This window comes from Pelophylax lessonae, assembly GCF_965119305.1.
Source record: "Pelophylax lessonae genome assembly, chromosome: 2".
In the NCBI taxonomy this organism is placed as follows: Eukaryota; Metazoa; Chordata; class Amphibia; order Anura; family Ranidae; genus Pelophylax; species Pelophylax lessonae.
Window position 1 is genome coordinate 313,865,352 of NC_138769.1, and position 24,418 is coordinate 313,889,769.

Sequence of the window (24,418 nt, forward strand, 5' to 3'; positions counted from 1 at the left end):
GATCCAAAAAAAGTGTATGTATATCACACGTACACAACCACACTAGGCCCCAATTACTATTGTTTGTACCCCTAAAAGGCTAGATGAGGAGTAGGGGGGGTATGGAACAGGCAGCACCCTCAAACCTTCAGAAGTATGAGATGAACCCCAACAACTTGGAAAGGTGGATCTCTCTCACACGTACCAACACAGACTATCCCCCAATTTAACTGATCCCCAAAGGTTTTTGATTAAATAGCGGAATAGAAAATATGATCCAAAAAAAGTGTATGTATATCACACGTACACAACCACACTAGGCCCCAATTACTATTGTTTGTACCCCTAAAAGGCTAGGAGTAGGGGGAGTATGGAACAGGCAGCACCCTCAAACCTTCAGAAGTATGAGATGAACCCCAACAACTTGGAAAGGTGGATCTCTCTCACACGTACCAACACAGACTATCCCCCAATTTAACTGATCCCCAAAGGTTTTTGATTAAATAGCGGAATAGAAAATATGATCCAAAAAAAGTGTATGTATATCACACGTACACAACCACACTAGGCCCCAATTACTATTGTTTGTACCCCTAAAAGGCTAGATGAGGAGTAGGGGGAGTATGGAACAGGCAGCACCCTCAAATCTTCAGAAGTATGAGATTGTGTTCACTGTACCCCACAAAGATTGAGTTCACTGCACCCCACAATGATTGTGTTCACTGCACCCCACAAAGATTGTGTTCACTGCACCTCACAAAGATTGTGTTCACTGTACCCCCCAAAGATTGTGTTCACTGCACCCCACAAAGATTCTGTTCACTGTACCCCACAAAGATTGTGTTCACTGCACCCTAAAAGGATGTTGTTCACTGCACCCCACAAAGATTGTGTTCACTGCACCCTAAAAGGATGTTGTTCACTGCACCCCAAAAAGATTGTGTTCACTGTACCCCCCCAAAGATTGTGTTCACTGCACCCCACAAAGATTGTGTTCACTGCACCCCAAAAAGATTGTGTTCACTGTACCCCCCAAAGATTGTGTTCACTGCACCCCAAAAAGATTGTGTTCACTGTACCCCCCAAAGATTGTGTTCACTGCACCCCACAAAGATTCTGTTCACTGTACCCCACAAAGATTGTGTTCACTGCACCCCAAAAAGATTGTGTTCACTGTACCCCCCCAAAGATTTTGTTCACTGCACCCCACAAAGATTCTGTTCACTGCACCCCACAAAGGATTTTGTTCACTGCACCCCAAAAAGATTGTGTTCACTGCACCCCAAAAAGGATTTTGATCACTGCACCCCAAAAAGGATGTTGTTCACTGCACCCCAAAAATGATTTTGTTCACTCCACCCCAAAAAGATTGTGTTCACTGCACCCCACAAAGATTGTGTTCACTGCACCCCAAAAAGATTGTGTTCACTGTACCCCCCAAAGATTGTGTTCACTGCACCCCACAAAGATTCTGTTCACTGTACCCCACAAAGATTGTGTTCACTGCACCCCAAAAAGATTGTGTTCACTGCACCCCAAAAAGGATGTTGTTCACTGCACCCCAAAAAGGATGTTGTTCACTCCACCCCAAAAAGATTGTGTTCACTGCACCCCACAAAGATTGTGTTCACTGCACCCCAAAAAGATTGTGTTCACTGCACCCCAAAAAGGATTTTGTTCACTGCACCCCAAAAAGGATGTTGTTCACTCCACCCCAAAAAGATTGTGTTCACTGCACCCCAAAAAGATTGTGTTCACTGCACCCCACAAAGGATTTTGTTCACTGCACCCCAAAAAGATTGTGTTCACTGCACCCCAAAAAGGATGTTGTTCACTGCACCCCAAAAAGGATTTTGTTCACTGCACCCCAAAAAGATTGTGTTCACTGCACCCCACAAAGGATTTTGTTCACTGCACCCCACAAAGATTGTGTTCACTGCACACCAAAAAGGATTGTGTTCACTGCACCCCAAAAAGATTGTGTTCACTGCAGCCCAAAAAGATTGTGTTCACTGCAGCCCAAAAAGATTGTGTTCACTGCAGCCCAAAAAGATTGTGTTCACTGCAGCCCAAAAAGATTGTGTTCACTGCAGCTCACACACAGAAAAATGGATGTGGATCACTGACACCTGCCTATCTCCAATCCCACACCACACAGCAATATCGATTGTAGTTTGTAGAACACAGTTTCCCTAAAATTCAGCAGACTCTGTCCCTAACAGGATTGAGAAGAGATCGTAGATCAGGATTGAGTGCAGATTCACCCCACCCCCCACACAGCAATATCGATTGTAGTTTGTAGAAGACACTGACCCTATAATTCAGCAGACTCTATCCCTAAAATGCCTACAACTCGCCCTGCCTAAACACTCCGACCTGTCCCTCAATTCTATCCGGACACAAATGGTTTTTTCCTGCCTATCTTTCCCTAATCAGCAGCCAGCACATTGATGTGTGCTCTGTCCCTTAGCTAAGCAGCAGAATGACGCTGCTGCGGCGGCTGCCTCGAACTTATAAAGACTTGGTCACATGCTTCAGACGGCCAATCACAGCTACTAAGACATTTGCAGGCATGGCTGGGATGGCTTAAGGCACACCAGTTAAACGATTGTTGATTGGCTGTTGAAAGCCCGCCATGAAAAGAGCGCCAAAGCATGCAAAACCCGGAAATAAAACGACCGAACACGGATTTTTACCCGAACATACAGTAAAGTGTCCGTGTCCGTGTTCGGGTAAAAAAAATCCAATTATTCGGTACGAACACGAATAATACAGTCCGTGTTCGCTCAACACTAGGTACAAACAATAGTAATTGGGGCCTAGTGTGGTTGTGTACGTGTGAGATACATACACATTTTTTGATCATATTTCCTATTCCGCTATTCAATAAAAACCTTTGGGGATCAATTAAATTGCGGGATAGTCTGTGTCGGTACGTGTGAGATCCACCTTTCCAAGTTTTTGGGGTTCATCTCATACTTCTGAAGATTTGAGGGTGCTGCCCGTTCCAAACTCCTCCTACTCCTCATCCATCCTTTTAGGGGTACAAACAATAGTAATTGGGGCCTAGTGTGGTTGTGTACGTGTGAGATACATACACTTTTTTTGATCATATTTCCTATTCCGCTATTCAATAAAAACCTTTGGGGATCAATTCAATTGCGGGATAGTCTGTGTCGGTACGTGTGAGATCCACCTTTCCAAGTTTTTGGGGTTCATCTCATACTTCTGAAGATTTGAGGGTGCTGCCTGTTCCATACTCCTCCTACTCCTCATCCATCCTTTTAGTGGTACAAACAATAGTAATTGGGGCCTAGTGTGGTTGTGTACGTGTGAGATACATACACTTTTTTTGATCATATTTCCTATTCCGCTATTCAATAAAAACCTTTGGGGATCAATTCAATTGCGGGATAGTCTGTGTCGGTACGTGTGAGATCCACCTTTCCAAGTTTTTGGGGTTCATCTCATACTTCTGAAGATTTGAGGGTGCTGCCTGTTCCATACTCCTCCTACTCCTCATCCATCCTTTTAGGGGTACAAACAATAGTAATTGGGGCCTAGTGTGGTTGTGTACGTGTGAGATACATACACTTTTTTTGATCATATTTCCTATTCCGCTATTCAATAAAAACCTTTGGGGATCGATTAAATTGCGGGATAGTCTGTGTCGGTACGTGTGAGATCAACCTTTCCAAGTTTTTGAGGTTCATCTCATACTTCTGAAGATTTGAGGGTGCTGCCTGTTCCATACTCCTCCTACTCCTCATCCATCCTTTTAGGGGTACAAACAATAGTAATTGGGGCCTAGTGTGGTTGTGTACGTGTGAGATACATACACTTTTTTTGATCATATTTCCTATTCCGCTATTCAATAAAAACCTTTGGGGATCAATTAAATTGCGGGATAGTCTGTGTCGGTACGTGTGAGATCAACCTTTCCAAGTTTTTGAGGTTCATCTCATACTTCTGAAGATTTGAGGGTGCTGCCTGTTCCATACTCCTCCTACTCCTCATCCATCCTTTTAGGGGTACAAACAATAGTAATTGGGGTCTAGTGTGGTTGTGTACGTGTGAGATACATACACTTTTTTTGATCATATTTCCTATTCCGCTATTCAATAAAAACCTTTGGGGATCAATTAAATTGCGGGATAGTCTGTGTCGGTACGTGTGAGATCAACCTTTCCAAGTTTTTGAGGTTCATCTCATACTTCTGAAGATTTGAGGGTGCTGCCTGTTCCATACTCCTCCTACTCCTCATCCATCCTTTTAGGGGTACAAACAATAGTAATTGGGGCCTAGTGTGGTTGTGTACGTGTGAGATACATACATTTTTTTGATCATATTTCCTATTCCGCTATTCAATAAAAACCTTTGGGGATCAATTAAATTGCGGGATAGTCTGTGTCGGTACGTGTGAGATCCACCTTTCCAAGTTTTTGGGGTTCATCTCATACTTCTGAAGATTTGAGGGTGCTGCCTGTTCCAAACTCCTCCTACTCCTCATCCATCCTTTTAGGGGTACAAACAATAGTAATTGGGGCCTAGTGTGGTTGTGTACGTGTGAGATACATACACTTTTTTTGATCATATTTCCTATTCCGCTATTCAATAAAAACCTTTGGGGATCAATTCAATTGCGGGATAGTCTGTGTCGGTACGTGTGAGATCCACCTTTCCAAGTTTTTGGGGTTCATCTCATACTTCTGAAGATTTGAGGGTGCTGCCTGTTCCATACTCCTCCTACTCCTCATCCATCCTTTTAGGGGTACAAACAATAGTAATTGGGGCCTAGTGTGGTTGTGTACGTGTGAGATACATACACTTTTTTTGATCATATTTCCTATTCCGCTATTCAATAAAAACCTTTGGGGATCAATTAAATTGCGGGATAGTCTGTGTCGGTACGTGTGAGATCAACCTTTCCAAGTTTTTGAGGTTCATCTCATACTTCTGAAGATTTGAGGGTGCTGCCTGTTCCATACTCCTCCTACTCCTCATCCATCCTTTTAGGGGTACAAACAATAGTAATTGGGGCCTAGTGTGGTTGTGTACGTGTGAGATACATACACTTTTTTTGATCATATTTCCTATTCCGCTATTCAATAAAAACCTTTGGGGATCAATTAAATTGCGGGATAGTCTGTGTCGGTACGTGTGAGATCAACCTTTCCAAGTTTTTGAGGTTCATCTCATACTTCTGAAGATTTGAGGGTGCTGCCTGTTCCATACTCCTCCTACTCCTCATCCATCCTTTTAGGGGTACAAACAATAGTAATTGGGGCCTAGTGTGGTTGTGTACGTGTGAGATACATACACTTTTTTTGATCATATTTCCTATTCCGCTATTCAATAAAAACCTTTGGGGATCAATTAAATTGCGGGATAGTCTGTGTCGGTACGTGTGAGATCAACCTTTCCAAGTTTTTGAGGTTCATCTCATACTTCTGAAGATTTGAGGGTGCTGCCTGTTCCATACTCCTCCTACTCCTCATCCATCCTTTTAGGGGTACAAACAATAGTAATTGGGGCCTAGTGTGGTTGTGTACGTGTGAGATACATACACTTTTTTTGATCATATTTCCTATTCCGCTATTCAATAAAAACCTTTGGGGATCAATTCAATTGCGGGATAGTCTGTGTCGGTACGTGTGAGATCCACCTTTCCAAGTTTTTGGGGTTCATCTCATACTTCTGAAGATTTGAGGGTGCTGCCTGTTCCATACTCCTCCTACTCCTCATCCATCCTTTTAGGGGTACAAACAATAGTAATTGGGGCCTAGTGTGGTTGTGTACGTGTGAGATAATACACTTTTTTTGATCATATTTCCTATTCCGCTATTCAATAAAAACCTTTGGGGATCAATTCAATTGCGGGATAGTCTGTGTCGGTACGTGTGAGATCCACCTTTCCAAGTTTTTGGGGTTCATCATATACTTCTGAAGATTTGAGGGTGCTGCCTGTTCCATACTCCTCCTACTCCTCATCCATCCTTTTAGGGGTACAAACAATAGTAATTGGGGCCTAGTGTGGTTGTGTACGTGTGAGATACATACACTTTTTTTGATCATATTTCCTATTCCGCTATTCAATAAAAACCTTTGGGGATCAATTCAATTGCGGGATAGTATGTGTCGGTACGTGTGAGATCCACCTTTCCAAGTTTTTGGGGTTCATCTCATACTTCTGAAGATTTGAGGGTGCTGCCTGTTCCATACTCCTCCTACTCCTCATCCATCCTTTTAGGGGTACAAACAATAGTAATTGGGGCCTAGTGTGGTTGTGTACGTGTGAGATACATACACTTTTTTTGATCATATTTCCTATTCCGCTATTCAATATAAACCTTTGGGGATCAATTAAATTGCGGGATAGTCTGTGTCGGTACGTGTGAGATCCACCTTTCCAAGTTTTTGGGGTTCATCTCATACTTCTGAAGATTTGAGGGTGCTGCCTGTTCCATACTCCTCCTACTCCTCATCCATCCTTTTAGGGGTACAAACAATAGTAATTGGGGCCTAGTGTGGTTGTGTACGTGTGAGATACATACACTTTTTTTTTTATCATATTTTCTATTCCGCTGTTTAATTAAAACCTTTGGGTATAAACAATTAAAAAGCATGATAGTCTGTGTCGGTACGTGTGAGATACACCTTTCCAATTTTTGGGGCGCATCTCATACTGCCGAGGTTTTGAGGGTGCTTCAGTCTGCCTCCTGCCTGCTCCTCCTACTCCTCTTCCTCATCCTGCCTTTAGGGTACAAAAAATTGTAATCGGCGGGGCCTAGTCTGTGTTTGTACGTGTGAGATACACCGTATTATAAAATTTTTCCTATTCCGCTATTCAATAGACACCCTTTTGGAGTGTAAAAAATTAAATTACGGCATAGTCTGTATCGGTAGGTGTGAGATACACCTTTTAAATTTGTTTGGCGCATCTCCTTCCCCCGCCAAGGATTGCAAGGCGCTTCAGTTTGCCTCCTGTTCCCAACTCCTCCTACTCCTCTTCCTCATCCTCCCTTTAGGGTAGAAAAAAATTTAATCGGGCCTAGTCTGTTTGTACGTGAGAGATACACAGTTTTTTATCCTATTCCGCTATTCAACATACACCCTTTTGGTGTAAAAAACATGAAATTGCGGCATAGTTTGCATATATGACTGTGAGATACACCCGTGCGATACTGTTGTTGTTTTGTTCCGCTATTCAATAAACACTTTTCACGGGCAAGATCTTAAATTACAGAAATATGAGGAGACCGTCAAGTAAGGTCCGTGGCCTGGGTCGTGGTGCTGCTGGTAGAGCTCCTGTTGCAAGGAGAGGACGTGGTCGATCTGTGCCAGCTACACGCACAAGTGAAACACCTTCCTCAAGTGTGAGTATGCGACAGAACCTGTATCAGTATTTGGTAGGGCATCATACGCCTCTAGAAGTGATGAGGCCAGAACACAGAGAGGCGATAGTAGATTGGTTTGCTGCTGACATTGCCTCCAGTTCCTTCACATTGTCTCCCACCCAGTCTACTGCAGAAAGGTCAGAGTTGGCACCTGCAGCCAATGTCCAACCGTCTTTCACCTCACCCCCTTGCAAATCAGGCAAGCAGTCTAAGCCCCAAGCCATACAGCAGTCTCTTATTCTTTTTGAGGACTCTGTCAGCAGGGTTTCCCAGGGCCATCCACCTAGCCCTGCCCCAGAAGTGGAAGAGATTGAGTGCAGCGATGCCCAACCACTTATTTCTCAAGATGAGTACATGGAAGGACCATCACAGCACGTCTCCGATGATGACGAAACGCAGGTGCCAACTGCTGCGGCGTTCAGCATTGTGGAGACCGACAAGGAGGGCAGGGGTGAAGACTGGGTGGAAGATGATGTGGAGGACGATGAGGTCCTCGACCCCACATGGAATGAACATCATGCAGGTGACCTGAGTAGTTTGGAGGAAGAGGCGGTGGTCGCACAGAGCCACCAGCACAGCAGAAGAGGGAGCAGGGTGCAGAAGCGGAGCAGCCGTGCCCTAGACACTAAGCCTGCTACTGTCCAACGCAGCAAGGGAACGAGCGCACCAAAGTCAGCTCAAAAGAGTTCTCTAGCGTGGAAGTTCTTTAGAAAATGTGCTGATGACAGGACACGAGTGGTTTGCACCCTGTGCAATCCGAGCCTGAAGCGAGGCATAAACCTTCTCAACCTGAGCACAACCTGCATGATCAGGCATCTAAGTGAAAAGCACGAGCTGCAGTGGAGTAGACACCTTCAAAACCAAGAAACGTCTCTGGCTCATCCTGCATCCTCTTCTGCTGCAGTCTCGGCCGCTCCAGCCACATCTGTAGTGATACCGGCACCTGCCACCCCGCAAACAGACGATCTGTCAGCAACACCACCACCTGGGTCACCAACAACCATCTCCACAATGTCCCGTGGAAGCGTTCAGCTTTCCATTTCCCAAACACTTGAGAGGAAGAGGAAGTACCCCCCTACCCACCCGCGATCCCTGGCCCTGAATGCCAGCATTTCACAATTATTGGCCTTTGAAATGCTGTCATTCCATCTGGTGGAGACGCACAGTTTTAAAAAGCTTATGTCGGTGGCTGTCCCACAGTACGTCGTGCCCAGCCGCCACTACTTTTCCAGGCAAGCCATCCCTTCCCTGCACAACCAAGTGGGGGAAAAAATCAGGTGTGCACTGCGCAACGCCATCTGTGCCAAGGTCCACCTAACTACCGATACGTGGACCAGTAAGCACGGTCAGGGGCGTTATATCTCCCTAACGGCACACTGGGTAAATGCAGTGGCAGATGGGCCTGAGGCGGATAGCAATTTGGCGCACGTCCTTCCACCACCGAGGATTGCAGGGCGCTTCAGTTTGCCTCCTGTTCCTAACTCATCCTACTCCGCTTCCTCATCCTCTACCGCCTCCTCATCCGGACAGCGTAACACCTTCACCACCAACTTCAGCACGGCCAGGGGTAAACGACAGCAGGCAGTTTTACAACTTCCCTGTTTGGGGGACAAACCACACACCGCGCAGGAGTTGTGGAGGAGCATGGAACAGCAGACAAATGAGTGGTTGCTGCCAGCGAGCCTCAAGCCCGGCCTGGTGGTGTGCGATAACAGGCGAAATCTCATAGCAGCTCTGGGCCTAGCCGGTTTGACGCACATCCCTTGCCTGGCGCATGTGCTGAATTTGGTGGTACAGAGGTTCCTTAAAAACTACCCCGATATGTCAGAGCTGCTGCAGAAAGTGCGGGCCGTCTGTGCGCACTTTCGGCGTTCTCACCCTGCTGCTGCTCGCCTGGCAGCGCTGCAGCGTAACTTCGGCCTTCCCGCTCATCACCTCATATGTGACGTGCCCACAAGGTGGAACTCCACCTTGCACATGCTGCAAAGACTGTGCGAGCAGCAGCAGGCCATAGTGGAGTTTCAGCTGCAGCACGCACGCGTGAGTCGCTCTGCGGAACAGCACCACTTCACCACCAATAACTGGGCCTCCATGCGAGACCTGTGTGCCTTGTTGCGCTGTTTTGAGTACTCCACCAACATGGCCAGTGGCGATGATGCCGTTCTCAGCTTAACTATCCCACCTCTATGCCTCCTTGAAAAAACAATTCGGGCGATGATGGAAGAGGATGTGGCACAGGATGAGGAGGAGGAGGATGAAGAGGTAACATTTCCAAAGCTTTCAGGGCAGTCATTCGCAAGGGGCTCCGAGGGTGGGTTCCTGCACACACAAACGCCAGGGACACAATTGTCCAGCAGGGGCACAGTTCTGGAGGATGAGGAGGATGAGGAGGAGGAGGAGCTGGAGGAGATGGAACCATGTTCACAGCAGGGTGGCACCCAGGCCAGCTCATGGCCATCACTGGTGCGTGGCTGGGGGGATACAGAGGACACAGACGATACACCTCCCACAGAGGACAGCCTTTCGTTGCCTCTGGGCAGCCTGGCACACATGAGCGATTACATGCTGCAGTGTCTCCACAACGACCGCCGAGTTGCCCACATTCTAACTTGTGCTGATTACTGGGTGGCCACGCTGCTGGCTCCCCGTTACAAGGACAATGTACCGTCCTTAATTCACTCACTGGAGCGCGATCGCAAGATGCGCGAGTACAAGTGCACGCTGGTAGACGCGATGCTGCTGGCATTCCCATCTGACAGCGGGGCCACAGTGGAAGCACAAGGCAGAGGAGGAGGAGGAGGAGGAGGAGGTCGCCAACGCAACCAGGGCACCGCCAGCACCTAATAAGGCAGGGTTAGCATGGCCGAAATTTGGAAAAGCTTTGTCAGCACACCACAACAAACAGCAGCACCAGCAGCTCAGATGGAACGTCTTAGCAGGAGGCAGCATTTTACCAACATGGTGGAGCAGTATGTGTGCACACGCCTACATGTAGTGAATGAGGGGTCTGCCCCCTTCAACTTCTGGGTCTCCAAATTGGGCACATGGCCTGAGCTTGCCCTTTACGCCTTGGAGGTGCTGGCGTGCCCTGCAGCCAGTGTATTATCTGAACGGGTATTTAGCACGGCTGGGGGCGTTATAACAGACAAGCGCAGCCGCCTGTCCAGAGACAATGTGGACAAGCTCACGTTCATTAAAATGAACCAGGCATGGATCCCACGGGACTTTTACGTACCTTGTGCAGAATAGCAATGGATACCGACCTTACCCACCCATTGTTCCATTTTTGCTCTTTCTCACTCTTTTGGGGTGTACCCTCATTTAAAATTTGTGAAAAGAAGCAGTGTTGGCTACCTCGTCCTCCTCCGGGCCAGATTAACGTAGGGGCTATTGGAGCTGCAGCTCCAGGCCCCTACCTGTTTATATAGGATCCGGGCTGGCCATATTCACTGTTACCGCTCTTCTGTCACTTGTAAACACAGAAGTCTGGCTTCTATGCTCGCTTCCCCAGGCAGCACCCTCAGAACCTCCCCACACAGCGCGAAGGCCGGACAAGGAGGGACAGTTGCCGATGCATGAATGTGTTTATGGGCTTCAGAGACAGCATCCCATGTTGAATTAGGCATGCATGGCTGCACCCTTCCTCCTCTGGGTGCATGCCAAGGCACGGCCCTTAAGGCCCTTCAAAATCCTCAGCACCAAGCCCATGATGCTCTTAATCCGGCCCTGGTCCTCCTCCACCGCCGCTTCCACCTACACCGCCCATAGGTGTGCGCAGCCTATTGCATTAGGGTGTGCACCCCAAAGTTTAAATACACATGCATGTGTTTGCCTACATGTACATGGCCCCGATACATTACTCTCCCTGCTGGCAAAGAGAAATAGAGCAGAGCAGGTCCGAGGGAGATCTTTCCCATCTCCTCACTGGCAAACAGAGTGATAATGCTATGTGCCCTAGGTGATTAGGGTGTGCCCAGGCACACCCGGCACACCCTGTGCGCACGCCTATGACACCGCCACATCCACCACCACCTCAACCTCCCTCCTACTCCATATGGGCCTCGTCCTTCAGAGATGAAGAACATGGTTTTATTTTTCTGTTTTTTTTTTTTGTTGTTTTAAGTTATTTCCCTATCCACATTTGTTTGCAGAGCACTTGCCATGCTCTTAATTACGTTTTGCTGCCATTTGCAGCACTCTAGCCCTTTCCTTTGGTGTTTTACAGCCATTTTAGTGCCTGAAAGTTCGGGTCCCCATTGACTTCAATGGGGTTCGGTGTCCGGGAAAAGTTCGGTAAAAGTCCGGGACACGGACCCGGACTTTTTTTTAAAGTTCGGCCGAACCCGTCGAACACGGACATCTAGGTGTCCGCTCAACCCTAGTTATGTATTATAGGCCTACAATTCTTAGTAATTACTGACTTAAACCTGACCAAAACAAAACTCTAGTAGACATCCCAGATGTGATAAATTTGAAACACAAACGCATGAATTATAATCGAATCAATAATATAATTTTATTATATAATATATATAATAAAATTATATTATTGATTAGATTATAATTCATGCATTATATATTATATATATATATATATATATATATATATATGTGTGTGTGTATATATAACGCATGAATTATAATCGAATCAATAATATAATTATATATATATGTGTGTGTGTGTATATAGGTATATATATATATATATATACACATATATACATATATATATATATATATTAAAATGTGTTTGTGTTTTAACGTTTTTTTTTTTTTTTTTTTAATTTCCCTCCCTAGTTCCGCTCCCATGCAGCATTGCTGCTGCAGGGAACGGAACTAGGAAGTCCTCCTACCGACAGACGAGCGGCGGAGATCTCGGCTGGCGGTCACAGCAATGAGAGCTCATCGCCGGATCGCCAGGATAAGGTAAGACACTCCGCTGCGCTGTCTGCATAGCTCTGCCCATTCACCCCGAGCATGACTCGGGGATACCTATAATAGCAGGAAATTCCTACCCCGAGTCACGCTCGGGTTTACCGCTAGCGTGGTTAAGGAATATATTATCTTCTGGTGTTATCCATGACCCCTTGGAGTTCCTGAGATCCATGTTATATCTGGCGAGGCTGTCTCATTCATTTGAGTAGCCATGGCTGCTTCTCACACTTGTGCACAGAGGTGTCCCCCCCCTTCACAGAATCCCTGGGTGTCATAAGGAGGAAGAATTGATTTATATTTTTGGATTCACCTTCAAATATGGGACTTTTTTCTTGGTTCTCCATTCACTCTTGTTTTGTTGTTTTTCTTAGATGATTTTTTAAGTTGATCACTTTTTATGTCATTAATATTTTAGCGCTGCACTTTTTGGATTATATTGTTTGTTGATCATTGTTTGTGGATCTTGTGCTAGCTGCTTTATACATTTTATCATTTTGGTCATTTTCACTCATTGGTTTTAGCGCAGAAAATCTCGTATTTTTATTTTGTGTACTGTAGTAATGTCACTGGTAACCCCAAAAGTGTCAAAAATGTCAGTCAAGGGTCCGACCTGTCCGCCCCAATATCGCAGTCCCGCAGAAAAAATCGGAGATTACCGCCATTACGCGTTAAAAAAAAACAACAAAAATTACAAAAATCTTTCCCTTTGTTAGTAAATGCAATAACTTTTGCGCAAACCAATCAAAATATGCTTTTTGCCATTTTTTTTACCAAACATATGGTAAAAAAAAAAATTGGCCTAAAATGTTAAAAAATTTTGATTTTTACATTTTTTGGGGGGAATTTCATATAAAAAAATGTGAAAAATATTGTTATTTTTGCAAAATTGACGCTCTTTTTTTGTTTATAGCGTAAAAAGTAAAAATCTCACAGGTGATCAAATACCACCAAAAGAAAGCTCTATTTGTGGAAAAAAAGGACGTCAAATTCGTTTAGGTACAGCGTCGCACGACCGCGCAGTTGTCTGTTAAATTCACGCAGTGCCGAATCGCAAAATAGGCCCTGGTCAGGAAGGGGGTAAAATCTTCCGGGGCTTAAGTGGTTAAGCACTGTACATAGACACAAGCTGCTGAGTGTTAGTTCATCTCAGACACAAGAAAAAGAAAAGTTATGAAACATAACAAAAGAGAGTTGAGAGAGAAGTTAGAGCAAATCACACTGCTTTAATGGAATTGACAGCTCAGGTTTCTGCCCTCACAAAAAACCTTGAAAAGACGATGTAACCTACTGCCAAAGTTGAAAACCAAACTGCTATGCCATTAACAAATGTTCAAGTTCCAGATAAAGCCAAAAGCAAGCACAGATGTGACAACTGCATCCAACTAGGAAATCAGCACTGCCATTGTTTCTGCTGCGGCCAGACAGGACACAGATTGGTTGGCTGCTTGAAGAGGAGGACAGTGGCAGGAAACGGCAGGCGGTTGCTGGTGCTTGACAACCAGTGACCACTTCAAATCATCTGTCCCATGTTAAGGTAAATTGTGTGCCTACTCACAGTTTGACAAATTAAATTCTGACAAAAAGTAAGTCATGAAAACAATGAGTAGCACAACTGTTTGGAAGAAAATGTATGCTGTCCTGTTGTATCAATGGTGTTCTTGTTGAAATGATGTTGAACACAGGAGCTCAAGTCAGCATGGTAGGAGAGACATGGCTAAGAAAGTTTCTTCTAGATGTTTCTGTAAAGCCCATAGAAGATCCAGTCTGTGACAGGCAGTTCCACGTCACTGCTGCCAATGGCTCTGTCGTTCCATTTATTGGATGGATCGAAGTACTTCTTGAACTCAAAAGTAATGGATAGGAAACCTTTGCCATTCATGTTCAAATGCTGTTGAGCGACTGCTGTGATGACAATACACCTCTTGGGTTTAACCTCATTGAAGAAATGATCAGAGAAAACAGTGACCAGTCAAATAGTACTCAGAACCTGATTATTCTGCTGATTGAAGCTATGAAAGTAAGACAGGATATAATAACCTTATTGTCAATGATGTCATTCAAGTTACAGATTCAGAAGAAATGTCTGACAGTTGTGTGGTCAGAGTGGGGAAGAAAGGACTCACAATTAGAAGAGGTGAACTTTGCAAAGTCAAGTGCAGTATTTGATAATGGCCTGAAGGAGGAGTCATGCCATTTGAACTAGTTCCAGACTATCCAGTACAAGATGTTATGTCTGTGAGTGTGTGGTATAAAAATATGATTATGATGAATATGGGAAAATGTACTTAAACAACAAGGAGGGGCTTGGCGAATTATAAATTATTAAAAAAAAGGGCGGTGCCTGAATTATAAACTGAATTAATACACAGTGCCTGCAGCTGATTATGGCAAATACGAAATAACTTAATAAACACGATTCATTTTGTTCAGACACTCAATAGTATACCACAAGGGTTTTCTGAGTTATTTAAGCTTGTTGTGATTTCTTACAAATATATAAATATCTCTTAATTAAATTAATAAATGAAGACAATTTATTAAAATACAAGTATAATTATATATTTACATACAAAGCTTAAATTACTGGTGATTTATATTTCACACACACAATCAAAGAATATCAATACAATTGACATGGAATTACCTTTTAAATTTGAAAGACACAACACAGAAGCAGATACAACCAACAAGAAAAATGTGATAAACCGTGATTCAAAATATCAAAATAAAATACCTAAACACTCTTAAGGCAGTTTCTCACTTTCTGTGGCCGTATCAAAGGAATGTATTTCAAAGAGCAAAACACTACTTTAATCAAAATAAGATCTAAAGTCAATAGATCTGCTGAATTAGCATGAACAATAGACAATTACCCTGGTATACCAACAATAGTGTAGCACCCTCCTAGGTGGGTGTTAGTGAGAGAGTATAGTTTTTGGCTCTGTCTGCCTATCAGAGAAGCAGCAGGGAAATCTATATTGCTTTCTGCCTACCAGAGAGCAGGATCCATGAGTTAGGTCTGCTCAGTGTGTGATTCATTGAGACATAGTGTTTTCACACTGGTCCAATAGGGAGGCATGTTGGACAGTGGGAGAAGACCTGACCAATGAGTACACAGGGCTTGATACAGTCTCAGTGATTGGTAGAGACAGCTAGTCATTATGGGATACTGTATAAAAACCAGAAGCACATGTGCTGTGGGGTCTTTGGCTGGTGAGCAGAGTCACGGAGGGAGGGTGGCAGATGCCTCCTCCTCTGTAGCAGTAGCAAGCGGTCACAGGCAGTCGGCCTGGGGACCAGAGGAAAGGAACTGAACCTAGAGGTCCAGGTCCAGAAGAACTGACTGGAGGGTTAGAGACACTGGAGACCCTCAAAAAACAGTATCGTGAGTACAGGGGATCGTGTCTAGGGGCCTGACCTGAGGGGGGCCACCCCAGTGTAGGATAGTCAGAGGACTAGGCAGTGATCCTGAAGATAATCTATTCAACTAAGTCGTCTGAACAGAGACTTGACCTAAATTCATCTAGTGGCAAGGTGAATCTGCAGCCTGGCTGCATTTCAAGACAGGAGTCCTCATCGATTGTGAATAGTTTGGTTTGGAGTATCCCACTCTTCCCTTATCCTATCCCTTTTTAAAATAAGCACCAAAAACCACTACATACCCCTGGACTGATCATTGACTGAGCCAAAGAAGTGAAGTGTTAATCTGTGAATGTCAGTGTTGCTGGCGGTAACCCAGGGGGACCCGAGAGTGTGTTAACCAGAAGTCCTCAAGGGGGCAGTGCTACATTTGGGGGCATCATTCGGGATGCACTCCTGGGTTACCGCAACGGTTGCTAACAGCAACGGCTGGAAAATCCTGCAAAGTAATGCTATGTTTCCTCAAGAAATGTACAGGAGTGTCAGCAAAGAAAGTAATGTCTGCTCTAAAGGGACTAGGGAGAGTGGGATGATATATCAAGTTGCGATGATGGTTGCCAATGTCAACAGATGGACTTTTGTCAAAGAAACAGCATGTCTTTACAAAGGAAATACAGGAGAGTTGATGAAGAGGAGATGCACTGTATTGTACAAAAGGACTGTGGGAGTAGTGACCCGGCACACAGGGATCGGTGTGTCGGGGGGTCGTGTCTGGGTTGTGTCTGTGTATGTACTGTGAAGAAAAGTATTGACCATGCAATTCAAGACAGCGGGAAAATTTTCCTAAACAGTATGGGAAGTCGTGTTTGTACATGTGCTGTGAATAAAAGTGTTGGTCATGCAATTTATGACAGCGGGACAATTATCCTAAACTGTGTGGGAGGTCAGCTGGCTTGGCGAGACCGAAGTGCAACTGAGGCCCAGGTACAGACAGAGTTGGTGGATGTGTGTGAAATGAGGAGGCAGCGATCTTCGTGCTGGCTGAACAGAGGAGTAGCAGTAAAGAGGTTACTGCACCGCATGGGAAAGCATGTGCTGAAGAGATCTGCCTAACAGGAGGAGCCAGCTAGTCTGGAGTTGTAGGTGGGGTTGGCGCCCAAAGACTGCCACTCCGAATGGAGGTAGAGAGCTGAGACATCACTTCTGCCTTGGGGTATAGCTGAGAAGCAGACACGTGTGTAGGAGCAGCAAGATGGCGGATGCTGGAGTGAGCCGGAGCGCAGGGGCTATCCCACGTGTTGGCGGAGTACCTGAGAAGCTGATGGAATCACTGGAGTTGGTCCTGTGGGACACCAGAGTTCGGTTGAAAGACTGGCGCTGTGCAGTGGAGGAGGCAAGGAACATCTCGGGCTGGTATGTGACTAGTGCTTGAATGTGTCTTTGCAGCTGCAGGCCTGGAGTCAGTGTGGACACTAGGGATGATCGAACTTTTGAAAAGTTTGTTTTGACCAGAACACCCGAACTACCCGAAAGTTTGGCCCGGATTTCAGAACCCCTTTGAAATCAATGGGACCCGAACTTCGGTAATCAAAAAACACCATTTTGAAGCCCTAAAACCCAATAAATGCCCCTAAAAAGTGCCTAGGGTTCTGGGTCATGCCCCAGGGACTATTAATCACATTAAAAAAGTTATTAAAAATTGTCATTTTTGATAGAGAGCCAATTATTGAAAAAATTATTGAAAAAAAAAAAAAAAGAGATTTCTTTGGATTTATTGTCTGGGGGGTCTAAAAAGTGTACCTGTGAAGCTTCAGCTCTGTAGCATGTCCAGAACCAGAAAAAAAAAGATTGTTTCTATTAGAATTGCAATAGAACAGGATAGTGGCTCCGCTATTTTCACAACTTGCGTTTTTTTTTTAGCAGGCGTTTATTGGGCATTTTTTGGGCGTCTTTGGAGGCAGGCATGACATCTGAACTTCTGTGTAGGGGTATATACACACACACACACACACACATGTATGTATATATACACATACACATATATAGGTGTGAAAGTAGCAGAACCCTATTCCTGCGCTAATGAAATAATTAACACCCATAGGACTTCGCTCCTTTCACACCTATATGTGTGTATGTGTATAAATACATATAAGTGTGTGTGTATATATACCCCTATACACAAGTTCAGATGTTATGCCTGCCTCCAAAGACGCCCAAAAAATGCCCAAAAAAATGCTACAATAACGCCCAGGTGTGTTGCAGGCGTTTTTTTTGGGCATTTTTTGGGAGTCTTTGGAGGCAGGCATAACATCTGAACTTGTGTATAGGGGTATATATACACACACACTTATATGTATTTATACACATACACACATATAGGTGTGAAAGGAGCGAAGTCCTATGGGTGTTAATTATTTCTTTAGCGCAGGAATAGGGTTCTGCTACTTTCACACCTATATATGTGTATGTGTATATATACATACATGTGTGTGTATATATACCCCTATACACATGTTCAGATGTTATGCCTGCCTCCAAAGACGCCCAAAAAATGCCCAAAAAAAACACCTGCTACAAAAACGCCCAGGTGTGTTGTTGCAGGCCTTTTTTTGGGCACTTTTTGGGAGTCTTTGGAGGCAGGCATAACATCTGAACTTGTGTATAGGGGTATATATACACACACACTTATATGTATTTATACACATACACACATATAGGTGTGAAAGGAGCGAAGTCCTATGGGTGTTAATTATTTCATTAGCGCAGGAATAGGGCTCTGCTACTTTCACACCTATATATGTGTATGTGTATATATACATACATGTGTGTGTGTATATATACCCCTATACACATGTTCAGATGTTATGCCTGCCTCCAAAGATGCCCAAAAAATGCCCAAAAAAAAAAACACCTGCTACAAAAACGCCCAGGTGTGTTGTTGCAGGCGTTTTTTTTGGGGCATTTTTTGGGAGTCTTTGGAGGCAGGCATAACATCTGAACTTGTGTATAGGGGTATATATACACACACACTTATATGTATTTATACACATACACACATATAGGTGTGAAAGGAGCGAAGTCCTATGGGTGTTAATTATTTCATTAGCACAGGAATAGGGTTCTGCTACGTTCACAACTATATATGTGTATGTGTATATATACATACATGTGTGTGTGTGTGTGTGTATATACCCCTATACACATGTTCAGATGTTATGCCTGCCTCCAAAGACGCCCAAAAAAATGCCCAAAAAAATGCCTGCTACAAAAACGCCCAGGTGTGTTGTTGCAGCCGTTTTTTTGGGCATTTTTGGGGAGTCTTTGGAGGCAGGCATAACATCTGAACTTGTGTATAGGGGTATATATACACACACACACTTATATGTATTTATACACATACACACATATAGGTGTGATAGGAGCGAAGTCCTATGGGTGTTAATTATTTCATTAGCGCAGCCATAGGGTTCTGCTACTTTCACACCTATATATGTGTTTGTGTATATATACATACATGTGTGTGTGTATATATACCCCTACACAGAAGTTCAGATGTCATGCCTGCCTCCACAGATGTCCACAAAAAAGCCCGATAAAATACCTGCAACAAACCGACAAGGTGTGAAAGGGGCGAAGCCACTATCCTGTTCTATAGCAGATCTAATAGAAACAATCTTTTTTTCTATGGCTTTCTATGGCGGTCACCCTGACATGGAAGGGTTTGGTCACCCTGCCATAGCAGTCAGAGTCAGTTAACCCTACACTACACTACAGTACCCTGACACTTAACACTTTCCCTACAGAAACTAGATTATTAAATCTAACTATAGTGGAAAATAGTACCCTAACTACACTAGATATCCCTTTCCTTACACTAATAATTGCTAAATGACACTTTGAAGCAGGAGTAACAGAACTGCTTCCACTCTCTTCCACAGCCCCTTTATTACAGTGCTAGAGATTTGGCGGGATATGTTATATGCTGGGGGGCGTATTCACTACTGATTGGCCTCTGGACCCCCTAGTCACTCCAATCACATTTTACTGATGGTTCTGGTCCAATCACGGGCTTTTAAAGCCCAGTTCCTGTCCCACTGCATTTTGGTCGGTTCTGGTTCCCGAATTCCGAACTTTTTCAGCAAAAAGTTCGAAATTCGGCCGAATTTCGAACAGTCAATGTTTGGGTCGAACCGATGGTCGACCCGAACCGTTCGATCATCCCTAGTGGACACTGCAGTAAACTACTTTTGCAGGCGGTGCAGAGTGATTGACGGCCCAGAAAGCTGTGTGTGAGCTGGGAGACAGGATTCACTCAGGAAGTGCTGGGAAGTGCTGGCGCCCATGAGGATCCCTGAAGGCAGAGGGAGGGGAGTGTTGCGAGTGCTGCTGGAGCTGGGGGCAGTGGTGCAGACTTACACTGCCATATGCCAGACCAGGGAGACTCACACCTCAGAGGTGAAATGTACCCAGGTGATACAGGCTGAATCGCAACCCAGGAAGAGGGCAAGCTAAACCTGCACAGGCAAAATCCACAGCTACTATCAAGGCAGAGGGTTATCGTTGGGCTCCCTAGAGAGAGGCTTCCAGTGTGTCAAGTGAAGGAGGGGCCTGGGGCCATTAATGTAGGGTCCCCCAGCTTTCAGAATCGGTTTGGATCCTTGAAGGAAGGGATAGATGTCTGGAAGTCTGAGGAAGAGACAGAGTGGGACTGGGGAGCAGATGAGAGGAGCAGCTCAGCGAGTCCCAGCTTGCCTGATGAGGAGACAAGGGATTCTGTGGTATGCTTGCATTGTGCCAGGTTATGTGAGGCTTTTGCTACAAGGGTCCCAGATTTGTCTCCACCTCGTACCTACACCCGGGCTTGGGATCAGAGCAAGGCCTAATCAAAGCTCATCAGGAGAACAGAACCCCTATACTCCCCACCTGGTAGAGGAAACAGACAAACCCTCCCCAGGTTCTCAAGATGTTTATTCAAAGAAGGCGGCCCTGGAGTATGAGTAGGAGTATGACTACTAGGGATGCACCGAAATGAAAATTTTGGACCGAAACCGAAAATGCAGGATGCCCTTGGCCGAAAACCGAAACCGAAAATGACTTTTTTCCCCAAATAATTTTAAAATAGATAGAAGAGGGGCATACACCAAAAACAGGTAGCGACGTACACCTGTAGCTGCCACCCTGTCACAGTATATGTACTGTGATGGGTTGGCAAGTGGTTAATTTAATTACCAATGGTATTTGTATTATTCAGCATGAAGGGGTTAATGTATTGCCACTGCTGGTCACTCATCTATTAGTGACCGAACAGTGGCAGTTAATTAACCCCTTTGTTCTGCATTAGTGCAACCAGTATCAGTGTTAATTAACACTGGTTGCACTAATGCAGCACAAAGGGGTTATTTAACTGCCACTTGTTGGTCACTAATGCATCAGTGACCAACAGTGACAATACATTGTAAGACTGAAAATCCTTGCGCTTATGGTGAATAGATCTTTAAATAAATATGTATATATATGTGAGCTGCCTGCTGCAAGAAAAAAGTGCAAGTGCTTTTTTTGAATTGTGTTGGTCAGTGATTGCAGCGCTGCTACATAGTGTTTACGTGCATAAATAACAAAAATAACCTGTAATTCTCAAATGCATAAAATACTTAAAAAAATATATATGTATAAAAATGATAATTTAAAAATAAAACTGATGTTACAATATTTTCATAAAGTGCAAATATCTGTGCTGTGCAAAATAACTTGTGCAAATAATTTATTATAATAGTGCTGTGCTAAAGTCCATATAATAATCCTTTCTTCAAATTGGAAAAAATGCTGGTACTTAATCCGTTTTTGCTTGTGGGGTTACCCCCTTTGTAGATCTACTTACCACAGTGTGGTTTCAACAAAGCAGAAAGTGATGGTCATGGTAATCCTTAAATTCCTTGGTAATTGCTGTAAATCCGTAAGATTCCTTTTCCTTTTAAGTGATCCCAGATTTCCTCATAAAAACAAAAGGCTTTCCATAGTGAAGACCGTTTAAAATTGTAATTTATTGAGGTATAAAGACAATGGGATACTTACAAACATGTTAAAAACAAAGGACATGTAAATGTACACTCGGCTCGGTGGTTAGCTGCTCCCGCAGCGTAGCACACAGAAGACGTTGTGTTCAACAGCGAAACGCGTCTAGCCATTGGCCGAGCGGTCTGTCACATGATATCCGGTCGGTGAATCGCACGCTGCGGGAGCAGCTAACCACCGAGCCGAGTGTACATTTACATGTCCTTTGTTTTTAACATGTTTGTAAGTATCCCATTGTCTTTATACCTCAATAAATTACAATTTTAAACGGTCTTCACTATGGAAAGCCTTTTGTTTTTATGAGGAAATCTGGGATCACTTAAAAGGAAAAGGAATCTTACGGATTTACAGCAATTACCAAGGAATTTAAGGATTACCATGACCATCACTTTCTGCTTTGTTGAAACCACACTGTGGTAAGTAGATCTACAAAGGGGGTAACCCCACAAGCAAAAACGGATTAAGTACCAGCATTTTTTCCAATTTGAAGAAAGGATTATTATATGGACTTTAGCACAGCACTATTATAATAAATTATTTGCACAAGTTATTTTGCACAGCACAGATATTTGCACTTTATGAAAATATTGTAACATCAGTTTTATTTTTAAATTATCATTTTTATACATATATATTTTTTTAAGTATTTTATGCATTTGAGAATTACAGGTTATTTTTGTTATTTATGCACGTAAACACTTTGTAGCAGCGCTGCAATCACTGACCAACACAGTGACAATACATTAACCCCCCTCATGTTGCATAATACTAATACCATTGGTAAGCTGCCTCAGCTAACCCCCCCCCCCCACTGCCTCAGTGTCCCTCCCCATCCCAACGATTCAATCTCCTTACTGTAGTGTCACTCTTCTGAGTGCTCCTCCGGTGCCCTTCATTCAAAAGTCCCGCCTCTGGCCGGCCACCCGCCTCCCGGTGATGTCACTACTACTACGATCTGTGTATGAATGAAGTGACATACCGGGCGGGAGGGCGGGCGAGCGGCCGCTAATACGGTAGCTGTAACTATGTGAGCCTTCACTTCCCTGTCAGCGGGGGACGATGAACATGAATGAACTGACCTGACACCGGGCGGGAGGGCGGGGGGGAGCGGCCCCTAATATCTATAACTATGTGAGCTTCACTTCCCTGTCAGAGGAGATACCCGCATGACAGGGAAGTGAAGCTCACATAGTTATAGTTATTAGCGGCCGCTCCCCCCGCCCTCCCGCCCGGTGTGTCAGTTCATTCATGCTCATCGTCCCCCGCTGACAGGGAAGTGAAGGCTCACATAGTTACAGTTACCGTATTAGCGGCCGCTCGCCCGCCCTCCCACCCTGTAAGAAGAGGTTTGCTGTTCAGAGTTGTGTTTCTGTTCAATCCTGCCGGGACTTGGCAAATGCGCATGCGCACGCAAACACTCAACGTGACAGATGCTGGCACCAAATGGACTATTTAAACCCAGCCCTTGCTCAGCTCCAGTGCTGCTTTGTCTTCAACCTTGTTGACCTGAACCTGCTAACCTGTATCCTGTTTACCAGTACCAGACCCGGCTTGTCCTGACTATCCTCTGCTATCCGCCTGCACCGACTTCGGTTTGTTCCTTGACCTCCGCTCCAGTCTACTCCTTCTGGCTCCTGTATGACCGTTTGGCTTCTGACCCGGCTTGTCTCACTACGCTTCTGCCACCAGCACTAGTTGCCTGCATACCTGCTTGGACCTACCCGGCTATCCCTGTCTGTGGACATCAGCCTGCTTCCAGCTACATCAGGCACTCGTGCTACTCTATACTCGGCACCTCCTGTCTGCACTATCAGGGGTTCTGAGTCAGAGGCGTAAGAGAGGCCTTCCTCACCGTTCAGGCTCACCTCCAGGTACGTGATAGTACAAAGCAGCCAGATGTCAGAGTCTGAACGAGGAACCTCTCCAATGGACGAATTATGCCATCACCTGGCGGCACTTACGCAGTCTGTCAAGAACCTGCAAGAGGGCTATAACCGACTTGAGGAACGTGTCCAGTCATTAACCTTGTCATCTCCTGCAGCTCCTGCATCTCCTGCTCCTGGAGGATCTTCTGCCTCACCAGCTGTAATGTTCTTGCCACCAGAACCCTGGGTACCAACCCCAGAAAGGTTTTCAGGCTATTGCAGCAAATTTAGATCCTTTCATAACGCCTGTGAGCTGTACTTTGCCCTACAGCCCCGTACCTTCTCCCTGGAGGCTACCAAAGTAGGCTATCTAATTTCCCTTCTGTAAGGAGAACCCCAGTCCTGGGCCCACCGTCTACTTGAAAATAAGGATCCTTGCCTATCAAATCTGAACTTATTCTTCAGAGCCATGGCTGAGTTGTATGAGGATCCTCAAAAGACCAATACTGCCGAAGTGGCCCTTCATACCCTTCAGCAAGGCCGCAGAACGGCAGAATTATGCGTCAGACTTCAGACGCTGGAGTGCTGACACTGATTGGAATGATGCCGCCCTCCGCTATCAATTCCGGTTGGGACTTTCTGACCCTCTAAAGGACGAATTGGCCCGTGTGGGGGCACCTGAGAGAACACCGTTCAGAACGGGCCGGTGAGCAACTTTGACCCACGTGGATGATGCCGCGAGTCTTCCGCCCTTCAGGGCCTACACCCTCAGTCTCTGCCACACCTGCTGCTGACACTTCTGAGCCGATG

General features: G+C 44.9%; 1 protein-coding gene across 1 annotated transcript in view; it reads right to left on the reverse strand.

Moving 5' to 3' along the window:
• The window catches only part of LOC309547397 (uromodulin-like), an 879,146-nt gene that overhangs the window by 368,612 nt on the left and 486,116 nt on the right, over positions 1-24,418 (reverse strand). The window lies entirely within an intron of this gene.